Here is a 17,048-nt window from a genome sequence, read left to right on the forward strand (position 1 = left end):
CACTCAGGAGAGCTGTGAGTTCCAAAGAGCAGCATGCTTCCCCAAGCTCAGACATCTCTGGAAACACCTTCGAGAACTTGGCAAAGTGGCATGGCTGGCCTTCCAGTGCTTTCCCTATAGACCAATCTCCTGTCATAACCTGCTTCAGGGACCCCAAACAGCCAGGCTCTGGAATTAACCTGCTGGTGTTTGACTCCCTGCCTGCTGTGCACGGCTGTGTGACCTGGGCCCCCCCACACAGTGGGATCTGTGCCTGCCTGGGCCCCCACAGGCGAGGGACGGTCGCCAAGGACAGATGCCAACCCTCTGAGGAGAGCAGAGGGCCCAAGCCACGTAGGAGCCTTCCTCCGTCAGACAACTGTGGCTCTTCAAGGCCCCACCCCTCCTGGCTGCGCCTGGCCCCCAGCAGTCCACAGATGCCCGAGCTGTACCCCTGCTCTGCTCAGGTGGGGACCGCAGGCCAGGTCTGGCCACCTCGGGATTAGGTGGCCCAGAGAGAGGAGGGCCATCACACAGCCGATGGGAGCTTCAGAGAAATGGTCCTGGGCTGATCCCATTAGCCTCCCCGGGGCCCAAAGCTTCTCCCACGGGCGCCTCCCACGCTGGTCGGGTCAGATTCCCACGGTCAAGAAAGCAGGCCCATCTCTACCTGCCAGAGCCGGCTTCCAGCCTTCACAGGTTTCACAGCCAAGATATCTTCCCTGAGATTCAGCTGTTTCAACCCATCACTCCTCCTTACTCCCCTGAACCGCACTTTACAAATCTCCTCCTCCTCCGCATTCATGCCCTTCGGAGGTTTGCCACGGGACTCATTTCTTGGCTCAGGGACAGGCCATCAGTCTTCTTAATCTGGCCTCATAAATCAGCCACCTGGGCACCCCTAGGCAGCCCCCCTCAAGTCCCCCAACCCCTGAGTCCTCTGGGCACCTCTCGGGGCAGCCCCTCCAGGAGAGGAGCCGTGCTCCCCAGCACACCCAGCACCGTCCTCCCTCCCCCTTGGCAGGGTAGGGGGCTTGCAGCTGCTGCAGCAGCCTGGCAGCTGTCTCCTGTCAGCAGGGCCTTCTCCCGGAACAGGACATCTTCAACTTGTTGGGATCAATTGCCTGTGGCGTTCCACTCAATCACCCTGCCAGGCAACTGACAGCTTTAGTGGAGAGGAGGAGCAAGAAGGACTTTCAGGACCCTAAACCAACCCCTAAGGGACACGGCCTTCAGTGTAGGGAGTGGAGCAGGGCACTATGGGGGTCTGGAGGAGAAGGGGGCAATTAGAAGCATCCCGCGGCCAATGACCCCGTATTTAGAAAAAGCGCCCAGGTGTAGCCCCAGGGGAGCCCTACTTGTCCCAGGCAAGGGGCAGTAGGACCAACTGGAGTCCAGCGCCAGGCCTGGCACACAGTGGGTACTCAAGAAGGCTCACTGAGAGAAGACAGAGAGGGTAACTCTGGTGAAGAGAAAAGGGGGGTGTGTGTCTGGTGTGTATGTGTGGTGCGCGTGTGTGGTGTGTGTGTAGTGTGTATGTGTGCGTGTGTGTATGGTGTGTGTGTGTGGTGTGTGTGTGTTTGGTGTGTATGTGGTATGTGTGTGTGTAAGGTGTGTGTATGTCAGTGATTTCTTGGTAGGGAGAGAGCCCAGAGGTATCTTGGACTTCCACCCCCACCCAAAGACCCACCAGCCAGAATGCACCCTTTAAGGTTCATAAAGTCAGTCACTCAACTAAAATCGATTTAGCATCTGCTCTGTTCTGAGCAGGTGACGATGAAAATGCAGAGGTAATGATGACAACGCAGTTCTTGCTGGATGAGGTGTGCATGCCAGAAGGCTTCCTGGAGGAGGGATGTTAACCCTGCAGCAGACTGGAGAGACTTGGGGACCATTAGGCTAGGGCAGTGGTCCTCACTCTGTGGTCTGGGCCCAGAAGCACCTGGGAACTCGTGAGAAACGCAGGTTCTCAGGCCACATCAGCCGCTCTGGGGTGGGGCCCAGCCACCAGCCCTCCAGGTGACACGGGTGAGGACCCTGGGCTGGGGCGCAGGAAGACCGGCCGTGGGAACCAATGCCCTGGGAATTCTCTCCGTTGGCCAAGAGCTTGGGGCCTGAAAGCGCTTTCCAGCACCCGCCAGGCCATCCATCATCCTGCAGGTTGACAGTGCACACTGGGGTACAGGCAAAGGAGAAAGCATTTCTGAAAGAATTCAATATTTAGTGTTTCTCCAAAAAGCATCAAATAATCACCATGAGAAATACCAGAATCTCGTTGACATTTTATCTGTTTTATCCCCCAAATTAGACATTATGAGAACTGCTCTGTAAAGCCAATACCATTTCTTTGCCCTCCTGCTCTTGCCTGGGGGGTCTCCCTTCCTCCAGGCACCACCTTCCTTTAGAAGCGGCTCTCGGGAGGGGCCAGGAGAGCTGCCATCTCTCAGCTTAGTCTGAAGGTGTCTTCATCTTGTTCTTGAAAGATGTTTTTACTTGATCAGATCTAGGCGGACAATTATTTTGTTTGTGTTAGTATTTGATGATATTGCTTTCCAGGCTCCTAGCCTCTATTGTTGCTGTCAAGGCGTTTGCCTTCTATCAAACTGCTGTTCACGTGTGGGTCATTCTGTCTCTTCTTTCTGCTTCTTGTAAAATCTCCTCTTTGCTATTCTACATCGCTGTGATGGGTCCAAGTGTGGATTTTTTTTTATCCCTTGCTTGGGATTTATTGAGTTCCCTGAACTGAAATTGTTGTCTTTTATTAATTCTGGAAAATCCTCAGCCATTACCTCTTTGAATAACGATGCTTGTCAATTCTCTATTCTCCTCCTGGAACTCTAAGCAGATGTGCGTTCTTATTTCTTTAACCTTCTCATTTCTTTAACCTTCTCATTTCTTAGCCTCCATTTCCTATTTTCTGTGTCTTTTTCCTCTATCCTGTGTTATGCATTCTGGTGATCACTCCAGCTCCATCTTCTAGTTCACTGATTCCCTCCTGAACTGGGTCTATTTGCTGTTCAACCCACCCGTTGAGTTTCAGGTTTCAGTTACTACATTTTTCATTTCTAGAAGTTCTACTTGGCTCTTTTTTCACATCTCTCGAATCGCTTTTGTAGTCTTTTTTTCCCTTGTCCGTGTTCTCAAGTCTTCTTCCTTTAAACAATTGTTAACTTACTTATTTTTATTCTAGTTCTGATAATTCGAACATCTGAAATCTTTTGATCTAGTTTTGCATGTGTGGTTTCTGCTGACTCTGACTCATGGATTGTTTCCTGCTGTGTTTGGCGACGTGAGACGGTGAGCCTGATGGCACTCTGTGGGAACCCGGAAGGACCCAGACAACGGTGTGCTCTGGCCCGGGGCCCCGGATCTGACAACCCAACTCCACTCTAGGTAAATTTCTTAGCTTGGGGTTTTCTGGACCCCTGAGCTTACAAATTTGTGCTCCAGTCCTGAGTGAAGGTCAGCCTCAGTTGACACACTCTTAGGAGGGAATCTTTTTATCCTCATTCATTGCAGAGTCCAGGACAAATGAGTGTCCTTCTTATCTTTCTTTGCTAGAAGGTTGTTTTTTTAGGCCACGCTTACCCTGATGGTGCCACTTTGAAGGTCCCAGCTTGAGACCAGGGTCCTACTTCTTACTCTCAATGTTTTATGAGCTCAAGGTAAAATAACGTCTTCAGTTGCCTGCGTTGCGCTTAAAACCCGAGTTTCTAGGCTCCTGTCGTGGGCAAATGCCTCGGGACATCCGGAGGTCAGCATTTGCTTCCTGTTCTCGTGTCATTTCTGCCTCTCAGGAATTTCCTTTACTTCCTTGCAAACTTAGCTATGCACTGAATAAAGAAGTTTATGGTCACGGATCCTGCAGTTTTAGGTGTTTTGTAGCAGGAAAGTGTCCCCCTTGCCCCCACTGGAAAGATCTGACTGTAGCAGACCAGATCTCACTGTTCACAAACCATTTCTTTGTCCTTTGAGGTTCACAGCTGGACCACAGCCCCAGCTCCCCCCCCCCGGCCCCCGCCGCGGCTAAGTGTGGTCACGTGACTGCCTTCTGTCCAGCGGGACCGTTTCCAGGTCAGGCCCATGAAAACCTCCCACGCCATGTGCAGGGTGGAGATGGATGTGCCCGCGTCCCTGATCACTGCTCAGAGGAGAACTGCCGACCACCTCAGAGGTCACACGAGTGGGAAAAACCCACTGGGACTGCGGGGTTGACCTGCCGCATCAGCTGCTGTTACTTAACTAGTACACCGTCCACACAGCTGCCAGAATTCAAGTCCCATTTATGACTGTTCCACACTTCAGTACCACACACGTAATCTCCGAATGGCTTAGGGACTTCAACGGTTTTTATCTGGCCTGGCTCTCGGGAGACAGGACTGCCAGTCACAGTGCCTAGGGGCCCACTGGCATTGCAAATGGGGTGACGTCTGGAAAAGACCCCCTCCCCTTGCCTTCCCTGCCTTGTCAGCTCTCTGGGCCAGGTCCTGCACTGGCCACCGAGTCCCCACTCAGACATGGCCCTGTTCTCGAGGAGCTCCTGGGTATCGAGGACACAGAGGCAGACACGAGTAACCCCGGGACAAGAAGATGATGGCTGCAGTGGGGCTGAGGACAGGGTCTGTGGTGGCCCATTCAGGCTGAGGTTCCAGGGCCTGGCTGGGCTGCACCTGGCACGGGACCCCGCAGTCCAGCACACTGGAGTCAGAACCAGGCAGGCCTGGCCCTGGGTTCGAGCAGGCGGGACCCCAGGGGCAACCCAGCCTGCCCGGCAGGAAGGAACCCCAGCACACAGCCCAGAGCTGGCAGGACTTTGAGGCCTGCACTGTGCTGGAGAACCTCGTCTCCACAGATGACACCTTGCTAGGCGGTTGCTGGAGTCCTTGGGCCGCCCACCATGCAGACGTGTCCTCAAGAGGCCACGAACCACTAATCACTGCAGTCTTCTCCCAGGAACGAGGACTGCCATCTGGCAGCTGGTGACATTCCCAGGACAGGGTCTACAGTGACATGGCAGGCCAAAGGACAGGTGTCCAGACCCCACCCTTGATGGGTCACAGCCTGCAGGGACAAGGACACGCAAGTCCTCCTCTACTCCTCCCCCAGCTGCCCAGTAAAAGAAGTGTCCACAGGCCCTGGGCCGAGAGAACACAAGTGCAGTAAACAGGCTGCTATTGGCAAGGGTGGGAGCCGGGATTTGGACCCATTTATGATGTTGATTGAATGTGTCAACCTGGCTGGGTTGTGGGGCCCAGATGCTTGGTCAAACAGGAGTCTAGATGTTGCTGTGAAGGCACATTGTGGATGTGACTCACACTGACAATCAGCTGACTTTGAGTAAAGATCAGCCTCGATAATGTGAGTGGGCCTCATCCCATCAGTTGAAGGCCTTGTGAGCAACACTGAGGCTTTCTGGAGAAGAAGGAGTTCTGCCTCCAGACTGCAGCATGGAAATCCAGTCCTGCCTGAGTTTCCAGCCTGCCCTACAGATTCTGGGTTTGCCAGCCCTCACAATCACCTGAGCTGATTTCTTAAAATAAGTCCCTCAATCTCGCTCTTTCTCTCTCACCTGCTCCCCGGGCTCCTCGACTGACCACAGTCCTGAGAGCTTCCTGTGCACCAACCTCAAGGGGCAGACACTGTCGTTCAGTTCATGGTCGGTCTCTCGGGGGATTCAGATTCATATATGACGCCAACTCTGGTGTGTCTGAGAGGAGAGGGACAGAGGGAAAGCCATGGGCGCCCAGAGGAGGGCGTGGCTGACACCACCCGGGGGTTCAGGGAAGGTGGCCTGCGAGCTGGGCCTTTGAGAGATTGAACCTGTGTGCACAGAAAGGAGGCGATGGGGGAGGCTGTTCAGGCAGGGAGGACGGCACAGGCAAAGTCACGGAGGCGTGCCGGTCCGCAGTGGGCCTGGGGGTGGTCAGGGCCGCCGGGCAGCAGTGAGGGGAGAGGGAGCTCGAGGCTGAGGAGAGAGGTTTGGCCCAGTTTGGGAAAAGCCTTGAACGACAGGCTGAGAATTCTGCACTTTGTTCTGGAATGTTGTGCCCGCCTCCCACTGACCCAAAATAAAATGTCGGAGCAGCCCCCCACCCGTGGGGACTGCAGGAATGGGAGGAGGTGCAGGGTGGGGGCAGCCGGGCTGGCCTTTCTCCGGGAAGAGCTCGGCCGAGAGAGGAGCAGAGCGGAAACACGTCGCACACCGCACGGGCGCCGCAGACCCGCCTCGGGAAACGGATGGTTATTGGATTGTGCCCGCGCAGCATCCAGTCCACGGCCACCCGGGAGGCCAGGTTCCCGGGAGACAAAGTGCCACTTAAAAACCCATCATCTCCTACTCCCCTCCCGTCCTGTCCCTCGCTCCACAGGACATAAATCCCAGAGGGAAGAGGAGGCCCACGCTGGGGGCTGAGGGTCACAGACCCAGCCCATCCATCACTGCAAATGGAGGCCCCCTGGACACGTGGTGCAGAGAAGCACCATCAGCCCATGGCATCCTTGTCAAACTCCTACACTTCCTGCAGCCTGGACCAACCCTCTGACCTCGGCGGGGACCTATTTTGGTCACTGCACTGCACTCCAGGGAAAAATTGCTCCTCCTCTGCACCTGCCTCCTCTGGTTACCCCATTTTAGAGTAGAGCCTCTGGGTTTTTGGGACTAAAGAGCAGTGGGAAAGCTGTGAACACGGCTTAGTCCGTCAATTAGCTGTTAAGAAGACTCAGAAGCCCACAGATATCTGGGAAGGATAGTTTATTTTCACTCACATTCTCCTTAAGACCTGTGGAGTCAGCTGGAAAGAACAGACCTCAGAGTTGGCTGGTTAGGGCTAGAGTCCTGGAGCTGCCGCCGACTGGTGGTGGGCCCCAGGCAGGTCACTGCACCTCTCTGAGCCTCCATTCCTGTGCACTGAAGTGGGAATAAGAATATCCACCCCACCAGGCTGACGTGACAGCGAAGGGCCAAGAAGGCCCAGGTGCATTGAAAGTGCTCGACCAGCATCCTGTCCCTCTGCGCCTGACTCCCACGTTCTGCCTCTTGTCCCTCCCCGTGTCCCTGCCTGCAGAAGCTGCTGGGGATGTGGGACATGTAACAACATTATTCGGGGGTTATGAGGGGAATGGGGGGTCAGAGGAGGTAACTCGAGTGGTGGGGAGGGTTTCAGGTAGGGGAACAGCATGGGCAAAGGCCTGAGGGCACGAGAGTCCTGGACTGTGCGCTCTCTCTCTTCCTTCTCTTGACTGGCTGAACATGGGCTTAAAATGCACGTTTACGGGGCTGGTGCACTCAGGAGCGTTCCCAGTGCCCCGCTGATACTTTCAGAAGCAGAGGCTTAGAGGCCTTCCTCTCAGGTCAGGGCTGTGGACAGCCTGAGCGGCCTCCTTCCTGGTGAAGGGAAGGACTGGGGCAAGGCCCTGTGGGGTGCCAGGAGGCATCATCACCTCTATGCCAAGTCACATCCAGTGTGGAACCCGACTTCCAGGGAGTGAGGCCCCCAGACACCCCAGCTGGGCGTCGACGCTGCAGACCGAGAAGAGAGGAGGCCAGCCTCTAAGGGAGGACAGGACAGCGCGTCCCCGCCTCTGGGCCCCACACCTGCTGTGCGCCTGGCCCGGTGGAGGAAGCAGGGCTGCAGAGGTGAGGTCCGTGTGCCCGAGGTCCACAGGCTTCTCTCAGCTACGACACAGAGCCTGTGCCGGCAGAGCCCTGAGAAATCACCGCTACGTGATTTCACCTACACGGCAGTTCGCGTCTCTGCTTCCAAGACGGGGAAACTAAGGCACAGAGGGAAATGACGCCCCGCCTGACACAGCTCAACCCTCTGAGCACCTGGACCTGGGAAATCCCAGCTCTGCCGCGTCCTCACTGCATGCCCTTGACTGAGTGACTCCGCTGTGCCTCAGTTTCCCCATCCGTAACTTGGGGACTCTCGTTGCTTCCTTGCGCGCTGCCCGTAAGGATGAAACGAGATAACCCATGTGAAAGAGCCTCTTCAGACACTGAGCACATAATAAACCTTGATTGCAATTACTCTCCAGACCACAATGCTATTATTCTAATTTTCTCCCATTAAGCACTCTGTATTTGCTAAATATGTGATTTTTTCCCAACATTTTATTATGAAAATTTCAAACACACGACAGAGTTGAACGAGTTTTTAATGAACACCAGTATACCATAACAGTACAATTCTACCAGCTACATTTCATAATATTTGCTTTATCAACACCCATCCATCAACCCATCTTGTTTTTTGATGCATTTCAAAGCAAATTGACAACATCAGTCCGATTCCCCCTAAATATTTCAGCGTTTGCTGTTTTGGGTTAAAATTCACATACAATGAAATGCACACGTCTTAAAAGTCTTTTGCTGAATTTTGACGAATGCGTATGTGCATGTCACACAAACCCCTCTCAGAATAAAGGACGTTACCATCATCCCAGACAGGTTCCTCCTGACTCTCCCATCCTGCCACCACTCCCAGGAGGCAACTGCCGCTTCGATTTTTTTCTGCCATAGATTAATTTTGGCTGTTGTAGAATTTCACATAATACAGGATATGATTTCATAACACAGTACAGTATGTACCTGTGTCAGTTATCTGTGGTTGCATAACAAATTACTCCAAAATATAACAGCTTAAAACAACACAGTTATGATCTCACAGTTTCTGCGGGCCAGGAACCAGGACTGGGCTCACTGGGTCCCCTGGCCCGGGAGCTCCTGACGTGTTAGCTGGGCCTGCATCTCATCTCCAGGCTCAGCTGAGCGAGATCTGCCTCCAAGCTCACTCAAGTGGAAATGGCAGGATTGGTTCCTGGATGTCGGCTGGCAGGGGCATCTTTCAGTTCCTTGTCACACGAGCCTCTTCATAGGGCAGCTCACAACATGGCAGCTGGTTTCCACCAGAGCAAGTAAGTGAGAGGGGGCAAGAGAGGGTGAGCAAGATGGATGCCATTGTCTTTTTGTGGCCTACTCTCAGGAGTGCCGTATTCTGTTGATTAGAAGGAAGTCACTAGGTCCAGCCCACACTCCAGGGACTGGGATGATACCAGGGCATGGGTACCAGGCGGCAGGACCATCGCGAACCATCTGAGAAGCTGCCTACCACGACCCTCTTAGGTGAGACACCCATGGCCTGCCAGTCACAGCTGGGAATGGCCCTCCTGGCTGCTCTCTCTCCAAATGCCCCTCTGGCTCTGGGAGATGACCACAGTGATTGACCCGGGCCTGTGTCCCTTGGTGTGGCCTCCTGCGGGGGAAGATGCTCCTCCCTGTGGGTGCAGGTGACCTGAGCCCTGGCCCAGAGCTCACCAAGGCCCTGAGATCCTGACCTTTGCCTCTCTCATCCTTCCAGGCAGAAGTGTCTTGTGGGGAACACCCAAAACTGGGATTATGCAGAGAGGGGTGCCCTGGGGTAGGGGGAGGAGCTCACCCAGCTCTGCTTTCAGCTGAGTCCTCATGGCTCTTTTCCTCCGGGGAGAGTGCTCACCATTTTCAGCACCAGCACAGTGAGTTGTCCCCTAAATGCCCAGGGAGGGTGACCACAGGCCATGGTCACTAGTGGGCTCATGGCAGGATGGGATCCCTGTCCTGGGTGCCCTTATCTTTGCTGGAGACACAGGAGGTGAGAGCGTGTGCAAAGCGCACCATGTGAGGAGAAAAGAGCACAGAATCAGGCCCTGGCCGGGACTCACCCCTCAGCCCGCATGGAGATGACCTCGCCCTCCCTCCTGGGGGCTGTGAACCCAGAGAGCCGGGAGTGGGGGGCCTGGCCTGCGATGTGCTTTCTATTGTCATCAATGTGAGGGGACACGGCCAGGGAAATCACCAGAGAACCAGAGATGGAGGGAGAAGGACCAGCTAGAGAGACAGATGTACAGAGAGACACAGAGATCGAGACAGACACAGACAGAGACAGAGGCAGAGAGGGAGGGAGCGGGCAGCAGAGAAGACTAGGGGACAAGGACACGAAGCCAAAAGGCGAATGCTAATGGGCTGAAATGGAGCGAACCCAGGATGTGGCAGCAGCCCCGGAGGAGACCTTCCTCCCCCCGCCCCGCATCTCCCCGGAGAGCACAAAAGCCTCGTCTTCCAGGGGCTACATCTGGTGGCCCAGAAGCCGCCAGCCTGGCCCCGGGCCCGCTGAGGGCGGCAGAGCTGTGCGGGGAAGATCAGACAAGCCCCTGGGAGGAGGGCACTGCCCGGTGGGCGCAGCAAACCCACCTAGCGATGGACCAGCCAGTGCAGCGGGGGTGGGGGATGGCATCCTGGCCTAGGAGCTCAGAGAGGCGGAAACACCGCTTCTCTGTTCCCGGGCTGTCCCCACCTGGGGTTTGCATCGGGCAGTGTCCAGGCATTAGAGGAGGTCCCTTGATGCTGAGCCTCCACCCTGAGGACTCGAGCCTTCTAGACCAGTGGCTCTTGGCTTCTTCCAGGCCACGCCTGGCCCTGGGAAGCTTTGATCAGATGGATGCTCCATACGGCCACTCCTCTTGGAGTCAGACCACAGCCCCAGTCCCATCCTGGAGCAGAGCTCAGGACCCCTCTGCTGAAGGGGCCAGGCACCCTCGCCCGCCTCTCCTCCTCCTGCCTCCTCGCAAGCTCTCCAAGCTCTCCTCCGGGCTTTTGGGAATTAAAGGAAGTGCTGAGCACCACTCAGCAAAAGCCACGCACCTCCTCTGAGGCAAGGAGGCCAGAGCTGCTAAAAAGAGCGGAGAGGGAGTGGAAAAGGGGAAAGTAAGGGAGGCAGAAAAATCTGTAGATAATATGACGAAGTATTACCCCAGCCTCACGTGGAAGCGGGGAGCTGCGGTGGGAGGAAAACAGCACGGCCGCAATGGAAAACAGCATAGCGGTTCCCCAAAACTTTAATGTGGAATTACCACGTGATGCAGCAATCCCACTTTTGGGTGTATACCCGAGAGAAGGGAAAGCAGGGACTTGAACAGATATTTGTGCATTCAGGTTCACAGCAGCGTTATTCACAGCAGCCAAAGTTGCAAATGACCCAGGTGTCCATCAACAAGCCAACGCAATGCGCTTCATATGTACAATGGGATATTTATTGTCAGCCTTTAAAAGGATGGAAACCCTGACACAAGCTGCAGTGTGGATGAAACTTGAAGACATTAGGCCAAGGGAAAGAAGCCAGTCTCAAGAGGACAAATACTGTATGATTCCACTTATATGAGGTCCCTGGAGTGGTTGAATTCATAGAGACAGAAAGTAGGATGGTGGTTGCCAGGGATGTGGGGAGGGGAAATGGGGAGTTCGTGGGTACAGAGGTTCAGTTTGAGAAGATGAAAAAGTTCTGGAGATGGATGGTAGTGATGGTTGCACAATAATGTGAATGTTGATGCCTCTTAACAGTACACTTAAAAATGGTTAAAACAGTAAATTTTGTGTTATTTATATTTTACCACAATAAAAAAATATGGCTAATTAAAAAAAAAGGTGAGGCGCTGATGGTCATCAGAGGGTGGGGACAACCTGGAGGTGCAGGAAGGTTTCTCCAGGCAGCGAGGCCCCAGTTGGGGCTTGAAGGCTGAGAACAAGGAACCGAGTGATGGGAGGGGAGGCCGGGCCAGGAAGTCGCAGTGGTCAGTGGTGAGGACCAGAGTACCAGGCCCTCGCAGGCCTCGGTGCAGGGAGCCTCGGAGCAGGGTGGGGCAGGCAGAGGCGGATCAGATGGCTCACAGTGAGATCCGATTGCAGGGCGGGACTTCGGGGAGACCCTGAGCAGCCTTCCAGGACCAGGGCAGGGTGGCGGGGCGAGTGGCGGTGCATGGGCCCACCTCTGCTGCTCGAGGCCTGGGCAAGTCACCTCCCCTCTCTGATGGGCTTGCCAGATTTAGCAAATAAGAATTTGAATTTCAGATAAACAACAGGTAACGTTTTAGTGTAAGTGTGCCCCAAATACTGCATGGAATGTACTTCCACTAAAAAATTGTTCGTAGTTTATCTGAAATTCAAATTTAACTGTGCGTCCTGTATTTTATCTGGTAACCCTCCTCTTTGAGGGGTGGCTAACGCCTTTGCATGGCTGTCTCCCTCTCATCCTTCAGGCCTCAGAAGCTGACCACCCTGGCCGAAGGGCCCTCCCCTGCCCCCAGTCACTCCAGCCACCTCACCCACTCTGTTGCCTTCCTGGCACCCACAGGCTCTGAAACGACCCCGCTCACGTGTCTCTTTGCTGCTTATTATCTGTCTCCGGCTCTGGGAGGCAGGTTCATGAGCGCAGGGACTGTGGCTGCCGTATCCTCAGCGCCAGCACACAGTAGGTACTCAATGAGTATTTATTGAAGGACGGAAAGGATGCCTCCTGGGAGGGGCTGTCAAGAAGGGCAGTGAGAGGATGTGGGTGACCTGGCGGCACTGTCACTTGCTGGTTCTGTCCACCCTACCCCTCCCACTGGTGACTTGTCCCCTCTCCTCCAAGGCTCAGGGCTTCCCAGGGGACAGAGCTGCCCCCCGCCTGGCCCAACACGGGACCTGCACGTCCACTCCAGCCCAGCGGAGTCCTGCCGGCCGTCCCTCCCCACAGGACCAGTCTCCCTGTCCACAGATTCCCACAGCAGCCTTGTTACCATGGCAACGGCAATCTGAGGTCACAGCGCTGGACACCAGAGGACGCTTCCCTCCTGGAACGCCACCACCGAGTCAGAATCTAATTTTCATTACAGCTATAATGGTGGTTTTACATAATCATACATATATTAATACCTAACATGCCAGTGTTTATTTGGTTAAAATTCATGAATTCAGGTCTAAATAAAAAGTGCTGATGGCTGAAGTTTTTCATTCTCTTAAAATGTTCATGGGTAGTTTTTTTTTAAGTCAGTCTCTCTCCTTGGCAGCAACTTGCTTTTAATCCTGTTATTAACGGGGAAGAGAGAGGAAAACAGAGCAGGGCTCTGCTCCCCAGGGGCCCGGCAGCCACAGCAGGAGAGTTGGGCACGGCTTCCCAGCAGTGGAGAAGGAGGTGTGGGTGACAGTCACCCCTGGCACTGCCTCCCTGTGTGACCTAGAGCCCTCTAGGCCACCTCTCCGGGCTTCAATTTCCCCAGGTAGAGAAATGAGGGAAGGGCATAGTTGGTCTCTAAAATCTCTCTGCTTCCAAAACGCAGGCACGGAGCTGACATTCGCTGAGGCTCAACAGGGCACTAGACTCTGGGCGGGGAGGAGGGACCTTGGGTCGCTGCTCTTGGGCTGGAACTCAGTCAGGAAACAGACAAAGCCCTGGGGCAGCCAGGAAGCCTTCCTGGAGGAAGTGACATTTGAGCTGAGACCAGAAGGCGTAAGTAAGAGTTAGCCAGGAAGGGGAGAAAGGGTTGAAACAGGCGCCCAGACACTCAGTGGAGGGGCTGCTGCCTTGAGGCCTGCGTCCCCCCAGTGCTGGACACACCCACAGCCGGGTCTGGGCACGGTGGGTGATATCTGTGCACACTCACCCGTCTCCCCACTGGTGTGGAAGGAGCTGGAGGTAGGACCACACTAGATCTTCTCTGAGGCCCCAGCACCTGGCCAGCTCAGGCCCCCGGAGCTGCTATTGGTCACGTCAACATCCTCACATCCATTGGCCTAGGGAATGAAGCTGGGGTGCCCGAGGCCTCTGGTTTCTCAGCCCAGCTGGCCCTGCACACCTGCCTCTGCTGCCCCAGCCCTGGGCCCTCCCTCTGGCAGGCAGCCAGACGAGGTGGCGGGCAGAGAGAGGTCTGGGCTGCAGGTAGAGATGTGAGGTTGGGAGGGCACGGGCAGCACTCAGAGTGAGGCTGAGAAAGGGCAGCGAGGAGGGGCCTGACCCCAAGGGTCCCGTGAGAACAAGGAGGCAGTGAGAGCATGGGGGCTGGGAGAGAGGAGAGTGTTCCAGAAGGAGAGATGGTCCTAGGGACAGTGGCCTCCAAAGGGCTCAGTGGGATGAGCTTTGGGATTCGGCCCTAGGGGTCAGCAGGGGGAAAGGATGGAGAGGAGCTTGAGGGGAGGGAGCAGGAGGGAAGCCAGCCTGAGGTGGGCCCAGGGTCCCCGGTGACGGACTGACTGTGGTGGGTGTGTCGCCTGCACAGGCTCCACGGGAGTAAAGAGTCACTGTGTCCTTCCAGTCCCCTACCCTGGCGGGGAGCCTGGAGCCAGCACCAGAGGGAGGTGGGAGGACAGAGCAGACCCCAGAGCCTTGCTTAGCAGACACTAGGGTGGAGCACTGAACCCCAAAGCCTGGCGGTCGTGTGGGGGACGCGGCCTGGCCATTTTGCCAGCAGAAGCTGCAGCCCCACTCCACCTCCAGCCCAGCGAGCCACGGCCACTCTGCCCCTGTCTGTTCTCCAATATTCCTTCCTTCCTCCGTCCACCCATCCAACAACCATTGTGGAGCTCCTGCCCTGGCCCTGCCCAGAGCTGGCCCATCAGGACAGAGGAACAATAGGACGTGTCCCTGCTCTCGGGGAGCTCCCAGTTTCATGGGGGAGACAGACTTGGAAACGACCCCTCAGGATTCAGTGAGATCCGTGCTCATTCTCAGAGGCCTCCTTGAAGCCTGGGGGCACTCACCAGGGCTGGGGCAGATGGGGGGGAAGAGTAGGTGAGAGAGGCTTGCGGGGGTGGGGGGGGGAGACAGCGCTAGCTGAGGGGTCAGGACTTTATCCCCAGGGCGGCCCAGAGCCCTGGGGAGGTGAGGTGACCAACTGGCCTGGTAGGATCATGGCCCTGGCTGCTGGGGCTGTGGATCGCAGGGGCGGCTCCTGGGCTGTCCAGGGTGACGAGACCTGAGCAGGCAGCAGTGTGCGGAGGAGAGGAAAGGAGGCTCTGGAGAGACGCAGCGGGCGGCAGGGCGGCTTGGCCATGACTGATGTCGGAGGAGGAGGGAGGAGTTGCGGCTGGGGCCCAGGTTTCCAGGAGGGGAGGGACGTTGGGGGAAGGTGACTGCGGGGTTTTGGACATGTGGAGTCTGAGGTGCCTGGAGGAGGAGTCCAGCAGGTCAGCCTCGAGGGGCTGGAGCTGGGCTCTCAGCAGACGGCTCTGGGCCATGAGATCCATGGCTGGGCCGCCTGACCAGGTCTCACAGGTGAGGAATGGGGCTCAGGCTGGGGCCTGGGCACACCATCCAGAGGGGCCTGGGCCTGCTCTGCACTCAGGGCCCCGGCTCGCTTTGTAGAGGGCCTGCCTCGCCTCAGCCTCCCCATCTGAAAATGGGGGTGAGATCGCTCTCAGGACGGAGGCTGCAGCCCGGAGCTGGGGCAGGCCTGCTCTCGCGGACTGGGGCAGGTGTGAGTACTTGCACACACGGGCACACGCATGTGCACACACACCCAGGCTTCCGCCACTCTTCCTGTCACCACTGCTTTGCCTATTATGAGGCTGACACCCAGGCAGAAAGGCCTGGAGAGGGTCCCGGTGAGACTCCAGAGGGCAAACCTGGAGCAGTCCTGCAGTCAGCTTGGGGTGCCCGTGTCCCCACCAGGCCATGGGGCCTAGACGCTGTAGTGGCTCCTCTATTATCTCCAAGAGCTGCAGCGGCCAGCTGCAAGAGATCATGGAGCAGAAACCAGGAACAGGGGTGAGCAGACAAAGGGTGATGACGAGACAGGGAAATGCTGGGGGGGATGGGCCTTCCTGTGGGGTGGTCTCAGTTCACCTGTCTGCAGAGTGGAGGGGGCCTCAGAGAGGGAGCGTGGCACCTCCATGGCACGTACCCTAGTCAACTCATGAGATTCCATGGACTTTGCCAGACTGTCAGGGAGAGAAGCTCTTGTTCACCTGGGGATGGGCAGACAGGCCCGAAGCCTGGGCTGCTGGTGGCCACTAGGAGAGGAGGGATACAGAGATGGAAGCAGAGCCGAGAGATGGAGAGATACTGCGTCCTAGTGACATAGTGACTTGATCCAACTGCACCTGAAGCCAACCCCACCTCTGGGCTTTTTAGCTACTTGAGCCACTTAAGTTATTTTCTTCTTTTTCTTTCTTTTCTCCCTCCCTTCCTTTTCTCTCTCTCTGATTCTTTCTTTCTTTTATTCTTAAGCTCATTTGAGTTGGCTTTTTGTCCTTTGCAGCCAAAAGAGTACTGATAATACCCATAATATGAATTCAGAAAACAGTGGCAAAGGTGAGTAGATCATTATTCCCCTGTGACCTTCCCATCTACGTCCAGCATCTTAGATACTGAACCGGAGTGACAGAGCCAGGCCCTGCCTCTTTGCCAGCCCAGCGGAGCCCAACCCATAGTCCAGCCACGGGAGGACCCTTCCATGGTACTTTTCTCTAGGTCCCAGACACCCCAGGCCCCCCAGCCTGAGCATGATGGGGAACACATCACCACCCCGCCCCTGGGAAACCCCCAGCTCAACACCCACCCCGCTGGGGAAAGAACAGCACAGACACACGGAGAAATTCTGAAACAGGCTTCTGGGTTTTTATTCAAAACAACACTGGTGGCGGCTGCCACTTGGTTTCTCTACGCCCAGGCCATCTGGGCCAGCAGGGACCAGCGCCATCAGCAACTAGGAAGGAAGTTCATTCACACCATAGAAACTGTACAGCGACTGGGAGCGTGATAGTTACAGCGGCAGGGCCAGGTCCAGGGCTTCCCAGAGGAGGTGGCCTCTGCCTCCTCCCCAGGCCCTAGCTCGGCCGGGGCTCTGCCAGGAACACTGATTATTGCACAAAGACAAAAAGAATATGTGTATCTGGGCTAAACGACAGCTTCTAAGACCCCAAGCCCTTACACAGCGCAGCAAAGGGGACCAAAGGTGGCCCTGGAAACAGAAGGCTCCAAGGGGAGAATTTGGGGGGAGACAGGCAGGCTGATACTGTGCACACTTCATCCTTTAGGGGGCTGCCTGGTGCAGAAGGCGGGCAGGGACAGGAAGAGGGTTTGGCCAGGGTAGGCCACGGCCCCGTCTGGTCTTGGGTCCATCTGTGCAGACACCGAGGTGCCTGCCAGCCACCACTCTGCAAAGCCCTGTAAACAGATAGCCTGGGGTCTCTGGCACCAGGGTCCCCACTCTCCCCAGGGCCAGGCCCGTGTGGGGGAGGGTAAGTTTGTGCTTTTGTGATGGACAGGCCACAGGATCAG

This window comes from Ceratotherium simum, chromosome 25 (assembly GCF_057802395.1).
Source record: "Ceratotherium simum simum isolate JZ-2026a chromosome 25, ASM5780239v1, whole genome shotgun sequence".
In the NCBI taxonomy this organism is placed as follows: domain Eukaryota; kingdom Metazoa; phylum Chordata; class Mammalia; order Perissodactyla; family Rhinocerotidae; genus Ceratotherium; species Ceratotherium simum.